Source organism: Rutilus rutilus, assembly GCF_951802725.1.
Source record: "Rutilus rutilus genome assembly, chromosome: 20".
Classification (NCBI taxonomy): Eukaryota; Metazoa; Chordata; class Actinopteri; order Cypriniformes; family Leuciscidae; genus Rutilus; species Rutilus rutilus.
The window spans coordinates 12,190,381-12,207,212 of NC_140225.1; the positions used below are offsets into that span (position 1 = coordinate 12,190,381).

Sequence of the window (16,832 nt, forward strand, 5' to 3'; positions counted from 1 at the left end):
AAAAATATTCATTGTAAATAATTATGAACTAATTATCAGCCAGAATTTTAATTTTAATGCTTAACTAAATGTTTTTTTCCTAAATTGTTTTTATGATCATTAGCATCCTTTCCAAATACTCAAGCTCGTCCCTAGTATGTACAGACGAATTTGAGTAAATACAGTCATCAATTCCAAACACTGGCAGTGTGAGCCTTGGAAAATCAAAAACGATAAGTTCTCCTTTCATGACTATTTTTGCGAAATGCTCTTGTTACAGAGGTAGGAAGGCAGTAAGACCCTCTACTAGATTGCAGCTGAGTGCCACCATGACGATTGTAGGTATGTGTGCTCCCTTCAGCAGAGCTCCTTCAGGGGCTGCCTTTGATCAGAGCTTCCTGTGAACTCCTCAGCGACCCAGCCTGCTTTCACTCCAGGAGGACGGACATTACTAAGGGACAGTGCCATCAACTCTCCAAATCTGCTGCCTCGTCTGCACACCGCCAGACATCAGAAAGCATAAAGATAGGAGGAAATAGCATCCCACTTTTAGGGCTTTTCAAGATGACTGGTCTCCTCTGCTCAGAGATGTACTTGGTTAAAAGACACTTCTCTTGTCTTCTTCAAAGACATTTGAAGGTTATTTAATAAGTTCTGGAAGTTTCTGACTGGAAGTGGGTAGAGAGGAACTTCTGTTGAGTGTGTTTTGACAGTGTGGTTTCACTTCATCATACTATTCAGAAGAGTTTCAGGGAAAGACAACAACAAGCTCATCGCTTTTATTTTAGGCAAGTATATTTTGAAAATGAGAAGTAAACAAGTTCTTTTAGCGTATCTGAGAGTTAATGGTACATGCCAACATTAGCAGTGATGCTGCTGCCAGGACGCATTGTTTTGAGCAACAACGTGAGGTGCATTAGCTAGTTTGTGCAATAGACTGTGACTAATTCCCTTACTGCTCAGACTCATTGCACTTTTTTTCACCGAAATACGTGAATATTGCATTACAAGTTACTCATGTTAAAGCAGGCCTTGAAATTTACTTTTTTTGCTCACCAGCCAATGTGGCTGGTGGTTTTCCAAAGTTAGTCACTCAGAATTTTCACTGGCCAGAATTTTGACATCGATACCATGGTAAAAAAATTTTTTACTGTGTAATGGCAGATGAGGTCAACAGTCTACCTCCGCAATCTCTCTGTCCTAAATCTGCCACCAGACCTGTGCTTTCAGGACAAACCTCAGGACGAGTTTCCTCTCTCTCATGCTCAGCAAGTGGAAACACGCTGTACTCCAAAGACTAGTGCTGTCTAAATACTCGCTTGTAAACTCTGAACACATCATCCATGCTAAAAACACCATACATTTTTTATTTTTTATTTTTTATTATTTAGTAAGCTGCCTCATAGTATATGTACTAATCACCCAGTCGACACATTGGAGTTCTAGAATCCACATTTCAAATCCAGGGTTTAAATAAAGCTGAAAATAATATGTTTGAAATTAGTTACATGTATAAATATAGCTGATATTAAAGGTATAGCGGAGGATTTTCCCGAATTTTAGAAAAGAACTGCCCTCTCCACTTTTTGAAAAAATGCACATGCGCAACACTCTACCTGCTCCCGAGAGGGAACGCCTATTAAACGTGTGCACGAGAGAGCATGCACGAGCTAATCATAGCTTACATTAACTTTTACTAGCAGTGATTTTAAGTGGATTTCTCCAAATAGCATGTCAAACTTTACCTGTCGAGTAGAAACTTCGCGACTGAGGCATCAGTGGGAAGCCCAACCTGTGTTTTGAGCGCACGCCATCGTGTGAATCGTGTGCACGAGCACGTACGACGGCCTTACGTAAACACATCACCAGAATGATTGACACTTAGGAGGACCAATAGTCTTGATGATCCACCCGGAAAAAGAAAATCCTCCGCTATACCTTTATTTTTAAGTGGTATGGTTAAGTTTGGTGATGCTCACAAGTAAGGTAAATAAAACACCTGTAATGATGGACATTGCTGAGGGAAACGTGATCCGGCCTTATATGTTCGAGCCGGACTCAGACCCCGAATCGGCGACGACAGGAGACAACCAACCACCTCCTCAAACGCACTTACAAAAGGACGTTTCAAAATGGTAATTAATGTTTTTTTTTTTGTTGTTGTTTTTTACTTTCGGTGTTATTGTAAGAGTATTATAATTACCATTACATTAATGCTGCATATAGATTTAACGTTAACGCTGTAAACAAACTCCCATGTGTACCCATGCAAGTACACTAAACATTAGTTTCTGTTAGCAAAACAAAAGACACAGAGACTGAGTGAACTCAGTCTGACCGTCTTTAACTCAATAAAAACAACAGGGCCAGTTTCTGTAATTTAGGAAAACAAACAACATATTTTGTCTTGTTTCCAACAGATATTCTATCAAAGCTTGTGGCAACCATAGACTGTACAAAACAACACATCAGCATCAATTTAGCATATCCGTTTACAAACTATAATTTCAGATTATGCTGGTTCCATAATGTAACACAAAATGTGTTAGAAGTTTATTTACGGGTTGCGAATAAGAGGTCGGGCCCAACAATGTAGGGACTGTAGAATCTTTGAGTAGCTTCTTTGAAAAAACGCCATTGAACTGTGCCTGATTTACGAAGCAGTCACTTGTGAAATGTGCAGAACAGACAGTTAAGGTCGAACTAAATTGCTGTGGTATTTCCGAATAAATAAACATTAGCCACTGGTCTCTTATATTAATGTTGTTCGGAAGCCTGTGCAATGACTGTGGGCAGTGCTCGGGGTGGTGACTGAAGGCGGTGACTGAATAGTTCTGACGTCACATTTTCACGGAAGTCAACACTGCTTGTGAAAACAAGGTACCGCAACTTTATGCAGGCTTTGTGCATTTGTCTGTGGATTGACCGTTTTGAAACTTACATGGTAGTTACATTCCCCCAGTTGTATCCAACCCTGACCGTACCGCTCTTCTGGTTTGATTAAAACTTTGGCCTGCACACTCAGAATTCTGTGTTTTCAAATGAGAGGCACTCTCTCTCTCTCTCTCTCTCTCTCTCTCTCTCTCTCTCTCTCTCTCTCTCTCTCTCTCTCTCTCTCTCTCTCTCTCTCTCTCTCTCTCTCTCTCTCTCTCTCTCTCTCTCTCTCTCTCTCTCTCTCTCTCTCTCTCTACTCCTGCGCTCATCCTTCACTTCTCAATAATGATGCACAGCTCTGCCTATCACTCTCTCCCTGCCTCTATCGTATTTTCCGAGTCTTTTAAGGGTGTTCACATTAGCAGCGATTTGTAATGAAAAGAGACCAGAAGTCATTTGTTTTTGAGGATAGTTTTTTTTCTTGCCCGCTTGATACCATTGGATATAGCATTCGATTAGGAAAACCTACTAGTGAACTACTACTGTACAGCCACTAGGGATGGTGGTCAGCATGAACAGCCTTTTTCACACCATACTTATGAGATCAGGGAGGCCTGGGGGTCATCCAGCAGACAGGTGGTCAGATTCCTTCATTCTGCCTTCGGAACAGGCACGTGTCCCCCATCCCACACACGCACACACAGTGGGTGGCCGGGTTTGCTCGACTCTGCAGCATGCAGGAGCGGAAGGTTTATTCACCAAACAGCCGTGTGTGGTGCTGCGGTACGGGAACAACTTGATCTCAAGGTAAATGGAGCTCAGGCATGTCCTCAGCCTCTCCTGAGCTTGATTCTTGTCGCTGCAGCTTTCTGCTTTCTCAGTCCCTACCCCTCTGAATATCTCTAGACCAATGTTGGCCAACTGAAATATACTTACCATTTCCAGCATGTTGAACTGAGCAACTGAGCCTGCACACTCTCTTTATCTCACACACATATTATGACTTTGATCACATGCACTTCTGTATTGTGGTGATGCTCCAGAGCTTGGATTAGCAGGGATGATAGGCATGCCATTCTCACCAGCAATGCAAATATTTTGACACGGCCTTCCCGATGCCAGTGGGCTCATCACGGGTGCCACCTGCGAGAGAATGAGGGAGAGGCGTCTCTGACTGACTGCCTACTGCAGCGCGCTCTCTTGACAAATCACCCCTCTAATGAGGTGCCATTTTTAATCGTTAAATATTTATTCTGCAGTAATGAGAGAGATTAGCCCTCAATATTTTTCAGTGTGGGAATCTGCTAATAGAAGGTTTTTTTTTTTTTTTAATCACTCTTTCCTTCTCTCTGTAATGAAACGTTTTATCTGCTTCCCTCCAGCCTTTGCACCGTGGCAATGCTTGTTGTCATTCCTAACAAGATCTGGTCTCTCAAAATCTTTTGATGTTAAATTATCAAAGAGTGTTAGTAAGTGTAGATGAGTAGGATCTTTCTGATCATACTTTACTCTGAGTCATGAATCTCACACTTGTGTGGCCACTCATAGGGAGTTGTTTCCTCAGTGAGACTTGTGCGGCATTCCCAGTTTGATTCAGTTCTTGAATTTGAATTGAGAATGTAGAACTGCAATTTTAATTTTAAGAAGGTAGAATTAAAATAAGTTTTTTTTCATTTTTTTTATTTATTACATGGAAAGCATGATTTGTCAAGACAAGCGTTTAATGTTGCTTTGAGTGATGTAAAGATGTAAATAATTTAAGTCTTTAAGTGTGAAGGTTTATAGGCCATAAGCATAGATGGATGGATAGATAGATAGATGGATTGATTGATTGATTGATTGATTGATTGATTGATTGATTGATTCGTTTGTTCATTTCAATTAAAATTTCTGTGGGATGTGGCTATTTCAATTTAAATTCCAATTTATGTATTATAAGGAAGCCTATTCTTTAGCTGACCATATGACAGACAAATTAATGACTGACAGCCAAATCTGATAAGCTTGTAAGTCATTCGCCGGTTGTTATTCGCCATTTTGTCCGCCTAACTTACTGTAACTGTCTATGACCTCCAATTTTTTTTTTTCAACATTATGGTAAAGAGGTGTTATGGTACATGTAGATACTAGGTATCCATAGAGTTTAGTGAATGGAACTGGTCATTTAGTTCTTAAAACCAGCCTGTAATCTCCAAAAAGTGTTTGATCAGTCTTTGTGGTAGACTGCATGAACAACACTTGCAAATTTTGAATAAATGTCCAAAAGCAAAAGTTTCTAGGTTTGCATATATGATGTTGACTGTTTGACTCCTTGACACTTGTGTAGAGTTCCCCTTGTAATTTCACTATTTTCTCTAGTAATTTATTCCAAAATCATCAGGTACAACAGCAAGTTAGCAGACTCACTACATCATTTTACCCTTGTAACGCAATTGTCTGACTGTCACCATAAGATGTTGCATCTTATTCTAAAATGGTAGCTCTCATAAAAAACTGTGACCCAGATTTGGAGACTGCTGATTTAAGCTTGTCCCAGTTGTGTTAGTTATTTACTCTCTTTGTCCTCTCCAGTTAAGTCTGGCTCGCTAATTGCTGTCCTGTAATCCCACAATTAACAGAGACTGCACTGCAAGAATTATCAGCGGCCAGCGACAGTGAATCCTGCCAGAGCTCTTCAGCATGCAACTCACATCAGTAAATCAGCTTAGTTTGGGTAATTCCTTTTCAGTCACTCATTATACATTCTGTTTTTGCACTATTTTCAGAGAGGCAGAAAGAGAGAAGCCGGTGTTCTCAAAAGCCAAACACAAGCAGAGCTTTATCAGCACCGCTGCCCTCATTCTCACATAGCACTCTGAGAAATGGACGGGTAAAACAAACACTTTAAAGACGTAGTTTAGCCGCACTTCATATGCCCAATTGATGTCTGAATGGGATGAAAAGCAGCAAAGCTCTTTTATCTCCATCCACACTAAAAGAAATTCACAGAGTTGATAGACAGAGTTCAGCTCGCAGGAAGATTAAAATGGAACTGACTTTTAGTTTTCTGATTTCTTTTTCTGTTTTTCCCCTCTCAGCTGAAATCAGAAATGCCACAAAGAAGACAAGTGGTGGTGGTGGTGGGGTGGGGAGTTTTATCCTTTCTTCTTTGGTTTTTGTTCGGCATGCGTTTCATGCACTAGAGTTGAGTCTATTTGGTGTGTTATTCATGGTGAATAATCAGAGGGGGGCAGCGGCCTGTGGAATTTGACGGTCAGCATTGTGGTGTTTGGGTAGGGAAGGCTTGACCCTAGGGTTGCTGGGGCAGAGAGGCTGAGGAGAGGGTCCTCACTTCATCTCTTTGTCCCAAACATTTGTGGTTCATGCAAGCATTGAGTTTGTCACCCTGCTGTCGTCTCGAATTCAGGGATGCAAAATTATAGCTCAGATTAAGCCACACTCTCCAGCTGTTTTAAAACATTTCCTTTGATTAAAAATAAGCTGCGCTGTTTTTTCAACCGTCCCCCACAGCTTGTAAATTCTACAAATAATTTGCATGTTAATTTTCCCACAGGATTGAATCCATCTAAAGATTTTTTTCTGCTATTAAATTGTTTTGTTGTTGTAGAAGCGCTGTGTGTGTTTTTTTTCTTGAAAATTGGATGTAGCAGGTAAGCTGCAGGCTCATTAAATTTCTCCACACATAGTAGCAGTTTAAAGTGCTCCTTTTTTTTTTTATACGTAGTATTGATTGAAGCGGTCTGGTTTTTCTTGCAAGTGTGTGTGTGTGTGTGTTTGTTTGTTTGTACAGGCAGAATGCCCATGATGCCCAGAGGCCTGCTCACCTGTGGCTCAAATACAATATGACCTTGGGGCCTAATGATAGCCCCCTCCTCCACTTTGCCCAGAGACCTTAATTCTCTGCGCATTGTGTGTGGAAGCCCCCTGCTGGTCACTTTTACACTGCACCATGACTCCTGTAGGCTAATTAAGGCTGTTTGCCAAGGCAAGCATCACTATTTGCACATAGTTGGGGTTAGAGGTTGAAACAGACCCCTAACCACACGTATTAAAATTTGGTGTGTAACGTGTCCCACACCATTTGTGCTAAGGAAATGAAAGAAACCTCAAATCACTGTTGCACTATTCTAGAGTTGCACTATTCTAGAGTTGCACTATTCTAAGACTTCAGACTGATGGTAATATGAGTGAATAAATCACATAGACGTCCATTGAAGCTATATATATGGAGCACAACATAATAGAGACTTTGAGGTGGACTCTTTTGACTTGGGTCATTAGGCAAACACCCAGAACACCCTAGCAACCACATAGCAATATGTTAAAAAGCCACTCGAAAAACAACTTAGCAACTGTGTAGCAGTGCCTTGGCAACCAGTAACAAAGCCTTAACTTTATTTATTTATTTATTTATTTGTAAAAATGTAGTTTGGTATAGATAAAGTAGTGCTAATGCATTTACTTCACAGCTGCTGGTTTGATTGAGTTTGTATCTGATTTCTGTTAGCGGTCAAGATACAGGGTTTTCCTGTATCTTGACAGCTCAAAAAATTAAGTTGTTCTGGCGTAATTCGTTTAGAGCAGAAAGAAACTGAAGTGATGAAAACCTGAGACCCCACATGGCCCTCATAAAAGCTCAGCCAGTATGGGTCAGGGGATCAGAGGTCATATTGGTCATGTGAGGCATGGCAGTCTTGAGGGGTAATTTATGCTGCACCACAGGGAACTAGTTCCCTCCTGGTTGGTAATCTTACAATGTACACTTAACACTGGTCTAACCCGGTGAAATGCCATTATATGATTAAACCCATCTTTTTCATGTAAATCCCAGTTTGTCATAATCGACCTTGACGGGACACACAAATGTGATTTTGCTTCACTCTCAGTAGGGGTGGGCGATACCAAAATCTTATATCAGGATATGAGTAATTTGATTTCACAATAATGATATACAGTATATCACTTTAAATAAAGTTTTTATGGTATCAACATTTTTGATACCATTGAAATCTCATCCTCATCACCATTTTCAATATCATAAAAGCTAATACTAGCCTAAGTTAAAAAAACACACACAAAAAAAAACTCTCAAGCCTACTGAAGACAAGTAAACCGTGATAACGAAAGAACAAAGAAACTAATTATAAACATATAGGAAAACTAGCTACAATAGAACAAAGGCACAAATGAAATGGACCAACCTGAAAAACTTAAGCACTGGAAATAAGAAATACTACATAAATTGTACGAAGTAATCAAATGTACAAAAGCCCTGCATAGTCTTTACTGTGTAAATTAAATATACATTCATTCTTATGAAAGTTACAAAAGTGATTCAGTCAAGAGCAGTGAGAGATTCTCTCTATTTTTGTTTAATTAACATTAATGACAGACGACAGTAGGTAAATTTGGATGCTGTCACTTTGAGACCAAACGCACGGATCCAATATACTTGTGCGTTTTCTATGAGCAGCAGCTTCATCTGCGCATGGCGTCTCTCAGACAGCGTTCAGAAACCGTCTCTCTGACAGCATGTGCATATAGCGAAATTAGTTTTTTTTTTGTTTTAGTTTTTTTCTCCTTATTGCACTTTGTGGGTTTAAAATCACTTGAAAAAGCATGCAAATAATAAGCTTTCATGACCGTGCAGCACAACAAAGTCACATGAGCGTAACAGCGATAGAGACTCTATCAGTTGACAAATTTCTACCAGTTAATCGTGTCTACCGGTATATCGCCCACCCCTAACTTTCAGTGTGGGATAGATAAATTAGCACAGGAAACTTATTGTTTCCCATATTTTTGTGAATACGTGTGTCTTTTGGTATGTGCCTGTATGTGTGTCATATCAAGGTGATAACATCTGTATGCACCTGTTCACGCCCTGTCTAATCAGTCATTTGTCTTGCTCATACACATGGTCTCACATTTACTCACTCCTTCATTTTGTCCTCATTCTGCCACAATAACACCGTTATGTATTACCAGGAAAATCGTAGTGTCACAGCCTCACAGGATATTGATGCGAGACTTTCCATTTTGTTGCTAATAACAGAACAATTCTAATAAATTTCCTGATTCTCTTCATCTCCGTGTCTCTCATGTCAGGATTGCATATTCATACCAACATCATTCAAATTGCTGGAGGTCAGCAAGTTGCTATAGCTAGTAGACAGCTATTTTACTATAATATTAATAGCTCTGTTTCATACACATATATATACACACACACACATTTTTAATTATTAAAAAAATGAATACTTTTGACTGGTAGTTTGGAATAATTAAATGTTTTTGTGCTTTTGAAATAACTCTTTTATGCTTGCCAAGGCTACATTTAATCTCAAATGGAGTAACAATTTATATTGTGAAATATTATTAAAAATCAGTTTTCTATTTTAATATATTTTAAAATATAATTTATTCCTATGATGAGAGAGCTGAGAGAGATTTTTAGCAGCCATTACTCCCGTCTTCAGTGTTATGTGATCCTTCAGAAATCATTCTGATATGCTAATTTGGTGCAGAAGAAACATTTCGTATCAATGTTGAAACCCGTTTTTTGCAGCTTAATATTTTTATGGAAACCATGATACTCAACCATTAAAAAATCGTTTAAAATTTCTTTTAAAAAGTTTTTTTTTTTAAATAAACATTTATTGAGCAAGGATTCACTACATTTATAATGTAACAAAATATTCATATTTCAATAAATCCTGTTCTTTTGTTAATTATAAATATTAAAAATAATATTTAATAATAACTGAGCACTAAATAAGCAAATTAGAAAGATTTAAACCATCATCCTTAACTTTATCACTACGAGGGAAAATGTAATACTCAAACATGCATACTCTGCTTCAATACAGTGGAGGCTTATTAGTTAGCAGTGATTTTCTGCTGCCTCGCTTGCTTTTTCCTTATCTCCTTTCTTGACCATCTTTTATTCCTTCTTGTTCTTGTTTTCTCCTCCTTTGCATCTTATTTCCTCCCTTAGTCACACTCCCCCATCTTATTTCCTCCTGTGCTCATGTTTACCATTACTCTGTAAGCATGTTTGTTTCCTGACGAGAGTAGTGTAATAAACACAAGATATGCATGGCCATCCTGATCATTTCCTGGTCGAGTTCAGCTCTGAATAGTTCATGATTGCATTCTCTGACTCAAATGTGAAAGCTATTCTCCTGAGATGAGAAGTGCTCAGTAGTACTCTCATCCTGGCTTTAGCAGCACATGCCATGTGAAACCATTCTACTCAATGATTCAGGGCTGCCTTTCCTTCTCTCATGCCCTGTTGCTTTACCGTACAGATAATATAATGTTGAATTAGGTACACTGATCTGAGTGTATCTTTATGATCTCATGAATTACAATGTGTTGTGATGGAAACCTGCTGTTTGTGTGAACTTGTATTTGATTGTGTGTATGTTTTGAACTAATGTAGAACTGGTCAGTGAGGTTAGAGTGCTCCCAGGCTAATAATAACCTAGGTTTCCGTATCAGGATGTGTTCTTCTGTAGAGTTCATTCTGAGTTTGATCAATTTAATACAGCTGAGCACTTTGCTGCCATTCTCTCTCTTTTTTTTTTTTTTTCTTATTCTTTGCAATTATTATTTGCCATCTCTCAGACAGGTGAATTACCAAATTATGATTCTCTGAATTAATTATTAGCTTTGAGGGTGGAAGTAAAGTTTCTCTTTTCTAGTGTCTTTTCATTCCTTATGCTATGTTTCTCATTTCCTTTATTTCTCTCTCTTTGCTTATCATCTGTCCTAGACAAGGTGCCTTTGACCAAAGCACAGGCCATGCTTGTCCATCTGTGGGAAAAATGATCCTTTAAGTGCCAGCCCTGATTTATAGTTACAGCATGGCTAGCATTGATCATGTCAGAGACTGATAGTCGGCTGTAAGCTGACAAAGCCTCTCTTGGTGGGGAGAGGAACGAGAAAATGTGCCTGGAATCCGATGATTTCCGTCTCAAGCGCCTTGAAACTCAATCTAACTGTTAACTTGTTATCTCCTATGGAGAATATTTAAGATATTCTCAAGTTTACAAACAGTGCATTCTAATCACAGTTTTGAATTACCCATCATCTGCCTTCCCATGCTCTGATTGGTGTACTGTTTAAGGTTCATCTTTAAAACTGTTCCAGTCACTGGAACAGTGACCATAAGGCCACTTATATCCAAAAGGTCAGTGATCCCTCTATCCCACCTGTAATGGTATCTTACTGGAGGACAAGAGCTCCAGGACTATTTTAGGAGTCATGAGAAAAAAGAAGACTCCATGGTAATGTAGTGGTCCGCATCAACAGTCACACTAATAGTAAAATCACATGGCCACGGACTTCCGGTGGTAATCCGAAGCGTATGGCCGCATAATCCCGCACTCCCGCTCGGTCAGAGTTTATTCCCCAATTTGAATATAAGTAAGATTTAATTTTTTAATAATCAGTGATGGAAGGGGAAAAGTACAGGAAAGGCAAGGGAAAGCAGTCTGGGAAAGCCCCAGAGAAAATAGGGTGAGAAAATAACGACTGAGGGCGTCATGGCCGAGGAACAAGGAGAGAGTGGACAAAATGCTAAATTAACAGCGGTGGATATGGAAGTTAACATCGCCGTCATCCGCACAGATATAAAGATGATGTCAACGGAGATGAAGACTGAACTGAGTAACTTTCGAGATAGAATCAGAGATGACTTGAAAAAGGAGCTATAGCGGACATTCGAGAGGAAATTCACTGGTGGTTAGCTGCTGGACTATTCCCCCCACATCACGAAGTGGTTATTACTTCACAATGGAGGTCTACCTGTGTTTTTTTATTTGTTGGTCTATTTTTTGTTGTTGTGATGTTCTGATTTTGTTATATAGTTCTAATATAGTTCAGGTTATAATGTGGTTTACAAACAGTGTCTTGCTGTGGTTTAAATGCAATGTCAGGGATAAAGGGTGATTACCCTTAACGTAAATGGTTTACACAATCCAATTAAGAGAAGCAAGGCTATTGCAAAGATGAAAAAGGAAAAGTTACATATCATATTTTGGCAGGAGACTCATTTCAACAGTGCAGAACATGAAAAATTTAAAAAACTAGGGTTTAAGAATGTATTTTACTCATCCTATAAGAAAGGGAAAAGAAGAGGGGTAGCAATACTAATTTCTAATAGTGTAAATTTTCAAGTGGTTTCTGAATTTACTGATGAAGAGGGCCGTTATGTTTTAGTTAAGGGATTTCTAGATCAGAAAGAAGTTACACTAGTTAACGTGTATATATAGCCCCTGAGCAGGACAATTCCTGTATTAAAGACATTTTTCAGTTAATTGCTTCTGAATCGTCTGGGGTTTTAATATGTGGAGGAGACTGGAACACCCAAATACAACCTAAACTCGATTCCTCTAATGCACTAAAGAGGTTAACTTCTAGAGCTAGTATAACGAAAAAACTTTTGATGGAGATGGGACTGGTTGATGTGTGGAGGGATCTCCACCCAACAGACAAACAATTCACATTCTACTCTGCAAGTCTAGATGTTTACTCAAGAATTGATTATTTTTTTATTTGTAAATCAGACAGGCACAGAATTATAGATTGCAAGATAGGAGTCAGAGATATCTCTGACCACTCAGCGGTCTACTTGACCCTGCATTTAGATAATAAAAAGAAGGATATGTTGTGGCGACTTAATACAAGCATTTTGAATGATAGTACATGTAAGGAATATGTCCAAAAAGAACTGGAGGATTATATGGATAACAACGATAGCGGGGAAGTATCACCATGTGTCCTGTGGGATGCCTTAAAATCAGTGATCAGGGGAAAACTCATTGCTCTCACATCGTATAGAAAAAAGGAAAGAAGTAGAAGGCTGCTTGAACTACAAGAAAATCTGAACCTCTTAGAGAGAGAACATGTTGAGAAGAAGAAATCATATATATTAAATCAAATAAACAATGTTAAAAAGGAAATAAATAAATTATATGAAAAAAGCTAAATTCATTAGACAGAAAAATGGCCCTAAGGCTTTGAAGCTGTTGGCATGGAGATTAAGGAAGCAACAGGCTGAGAATACAGTATATGAAATTAGGGATCCCAAAACCGAAAAAATTTGCCATAAGCAAGAAGATATTCACAATATTTTTGAAAATTACTATAAAAATCTATACAAGGAACCAAATACAACCAGCTCACAGGAAATACATTTATTTTTAGAATCACTTGACTTACCTTCCATAGGTGAAGTACAAAATAAAGCCCTAATGGCAGAGATCACAAAGGAAGAAATAGGGAAAGCAATTTCTATGGCTTTCTAACCGAGTGGTATAAGGCTTTAAAAGATCAATTAGTCCCTCCCTATACTTTTTGATTGCTTTAACTATACACTTAAAGGCAGGGTAGGTAGGATTTTATAAAAACAAAAAATGCAAATTTGTTTAAACTTTCTATATAAAACAATACATAATTAAAATGTAAGTACTCTGAAAAAAAGAGTATAAAAATCAAGTGACTCTAGACCCTTTAATCTGCATTAAGCTCATTATTTCCATTCGGGACGAAACAAAGGATTGGCTTAGGCGACTGTCACTCTTTCGCAACCATGGCAACCACCCTTTTGCCACGGGATCTGCCCACTTGCGCGCGCACGTTTGATTTGAGGAATTCAAGAGGCATGGAACCTGGGAATAGCAAAACAATGTCAGAGAAAGAGCAATCAAAATTCACATTACCGGCATGCAGTTAGTGAAGGCAAACAAGGCAAAAAAAGAAGACAGTACAAGAAAAGGTAATGAACAAAAAAGTCTTTGGATAAACAAAGAAATAAAACGGCTGTCAATATCGTCGTGGATTTCCAGCGACCACCCCGTCCTCGACCTCTACTTCCTCGGACCCTAGTTGCACGCCACGGCCTCTTGCACGACCTCCTGCTTCGCCCTAAAATTATTTTTATTTTACAAAAGGGCATTTTACAAACCTACGTTTTGCGCATGTGCTCCTGCACGCACTTTTCCAGTCACAACACAGCAATCAAAGGAGGACGCGCTGAAAACTGTAATGCTGTTCTCTTTCTTCATAACTCGTACTGAGAAGGTTTGAGTTGCAAAGGAATTTGTGACTGTTTCACCTGTTCAACCACATCAAAGTTTCGTAAGTAGTAAGTCCGTGCTTTTTCTCTTTTTGTTCTTATGTGCTGAAGGGCCGCTGTGCCTTGGTGAAACGGTGTTTGTACGTGAAGAGCTCTTTTCCAAAACGCCATAAACCTAAAAAGCTGCCTCAAAGATCCAGCAAAAGTAATGATTATGAATATGTAAAATATTGCAATAAGACATTTTAATTGTTTATTAATTTCTGTGTCGGCTGCAAAGATGAAGTTGACGATAGACTCGCGATCTTCGCAGTAGGCTAGTGAATGCACCAGAGAAATGCACATTTATTAGGCTACATAGTTTTATTTTGTTTTGGATGGTTTTGTTTAGAACCAGCTTTCTGTAAATATATTTCACATTTTTTAGGCCTGTGAGGCGAGGGATGATATAATCTCCAGTTCAAGCACCTTATGTTGTGATTGATAACCTATATTTATTTTTATGTATGTAATCCAGAAAATTGGTTAATGAAAAAAATATTAAAATTAAGATACAATTAATACAAAACGAAATTCGTTTTAAAGAAAGGCTTTGTGCTTTCTGTTTTGAGGTCTCTGTGAAAGTTTGAAAGTCTAAGTGCCGCTTTTCAGAGCGCTCGCGTCCATAATGGAGAACTGTCACGTAATATTGTTTTTTCCTCATAAATGCAAACACGAAAAATAAAAGACAAAAGACGTTTTTAAAAAGACAAACCATACATTTTTGGGAAAAAAAATTATGGATTTATAGCGTTTTGGGGAAAATGGATGGATTTATACCATTTTGAAAATGTTTTTTTTTTTACTTTGAATTGATCATCAACAATATTGTCGTTTGATTTAATAATCACTGTTGCAAGAAGTGCCTAGTTAAGTTTTTTTTTTTTTTTGTAAGTGGAAAAAGTAGGGGCTGCCACAGATTCTGTTTAGTTAGCTCCTTTTTTGTTTTTTTTCTATAGCCTACAATAATATAGGTCAAATGCAGCAAGTCAAAAGACCAACTGGACCTTCTTTGCCAGTTTGCACACATTTCTTTGAAGGGTGGCAAAAATATCGCCTGAATATCGATATCTAGATATTGGAAAAAAATATCGAGATATTCATTTTTGTCAATATCTCCCACCCCTACATGCAGAACACCATACTGTATATGTTATGAATCTTACACGAAATTCATCTTCATCACAATGTAACTGATGGTAATGTAAAAAAGTGTATCAATGCAACCTGTTTTTAGCTTATATAACTAGCTCGTTAGCGAATCAAAAAATATATATTTTAAATTTAAACTTTACCAATATCAATATGTTAGGTTGATAGTGAGTACTAAAATACATCTTATTTGTTTATATTCATAAGCAATTAGCATTAGATTTTTTTATTACATGTGATTCTGACATGATGTCACTACATGCACAACCCGGTCTCACCCCAAAATGTCATGTACTGACGGGTCTTGACCATACGGCAACATACGACGAAAAGGGTACCCCTAAAACGTCCATATGAGACGAAGACATAAGCGCACCAGCAGCGCTTCCTAACCCGAATCGTCACATATGGACGTTTTAGGGGTACCCTTTTCGTCGTATGTTGCCGTATGGGTCAAGACCCGTCAGTACGTGATGTTTTGGGGTGAGACTGTGTTACCATGCACTGTGCTCCTTCCTCTCCGCTCGTCTTATAATGCGTGTTCAGCTCAGCGGTCGGAGTCGCGTGTTCCTGTGTTTTGGGGGCGTGGCTTTGTAAGGAGCCCAGAAGGGAGGGGGTGGAGTGAATGGAAATAATGAGCTGTCTTTAAAACAGTCGTGAGAGGTCTACAGACACTCGATTTTTATACTTTCTTTTTCAGAGTACTTACATTTTAATTATGTATTGATGTATAAATAAAGTTTAAACAAATTTGGAAAATAAGTTTTTTAGACAAATCCTACCTACCCTACCTTTAAAGGAGGTGAACCACCAAGAACATGGAGTGAGGCAATAATTTCAGTTATTCCTAAAGAGGGTAAAGACAAAAAGGAGTGTACAGTATTAAACGTGGATTATAAATTATATGCATCGATATCAGCTAAAAGACTGGAAGATATAATACCAGAATAAAGTGGATTCAGACCAGACAGGATTTGTACGTGACAGACAGACACAAGATAATATTAGGCGGGTGCTGCATGTAATTGATCATGTCACTAAAGAAAACATCAGAGCAGTAGTAATTAGTTTAGACGCCGAGAAGGCATTTGATTCGGTTCGCTGGGAGTACCTGTATTTGGCATTGAGAAGATTTGGTTTTAAAGATGAGTTTATTAGATGCATCAAAATGTTGTATTCATCACCAAAGGCTAGAATGAGGATCAACGGGCATCTCACTCAGAGTATTAACCTGGAAAGAGGCTGCTGCCAGGGATGCCCTCTCAGCCCTGCCCTTTTCGCTTGATTTATTGAGCCCATAGCACAATTAGTTAGAGACGAACAGGAGATAAAAGGTATTACGGTTCGAGGTTTCGAACAAAAGATTTGTCTGTACGCAGACGATGTTTTGTTGTTTGTTACTGCACCAGAGGTTAGTATCCCTAGGTTGACGTCCAATTCGGCACTTACTCGGGATATAAATTAAATGTTCAAAAAACACAAATCTTAAGTTATAACTACACCCCTCAGAATGACATACTGAGTAGATTTAAATTTAAGTGGAATTCATCAAGTATTAACTAAGTACCTGGGGATTATAATAACAAAGGATATTTCTAAATTGTTTGATAGCAATTATGGTCCTATAAGTAAGAGCATTAAATCAGATATAGATAGGTGGTCCCAACTGCCCCTAGAGATGCATAACAGGATAGATACAGTAAAA

The 16,832-nt window shown here is 38.5% G+C and overlaps 1 protein-coding gene across 4 annotated transcripts in view; it reads left to right on the forward strand.

Moving 5' to 3' along the window:
- The window catches only part of ndst2a (N-deacetylase/N-sulfotransferase (heparan glucosaminyl) 2a), a 117,682-nt gene that overhangs the window by 82,579 nt on the left and 18,271 nt on the right, over nucleotides 1-16,832 (forward strand). Inside the window, exon 4 of one of the 4 annotated variants that reach the window (XM_084390878.1) lies at nucleotides 5,472-5,566. The exons of the other annotated variants lie outside the window; for them this stretch is intronic. The gene's annotated coding sequence lies outside the window, so the exon portion shown is untranslated. The remainder of the gene's footprint in view (nucleotides 1-5,471; nucleotides 5,567-16,832) is intronic. 4 annotated transcript variants of the gene reach the window in all.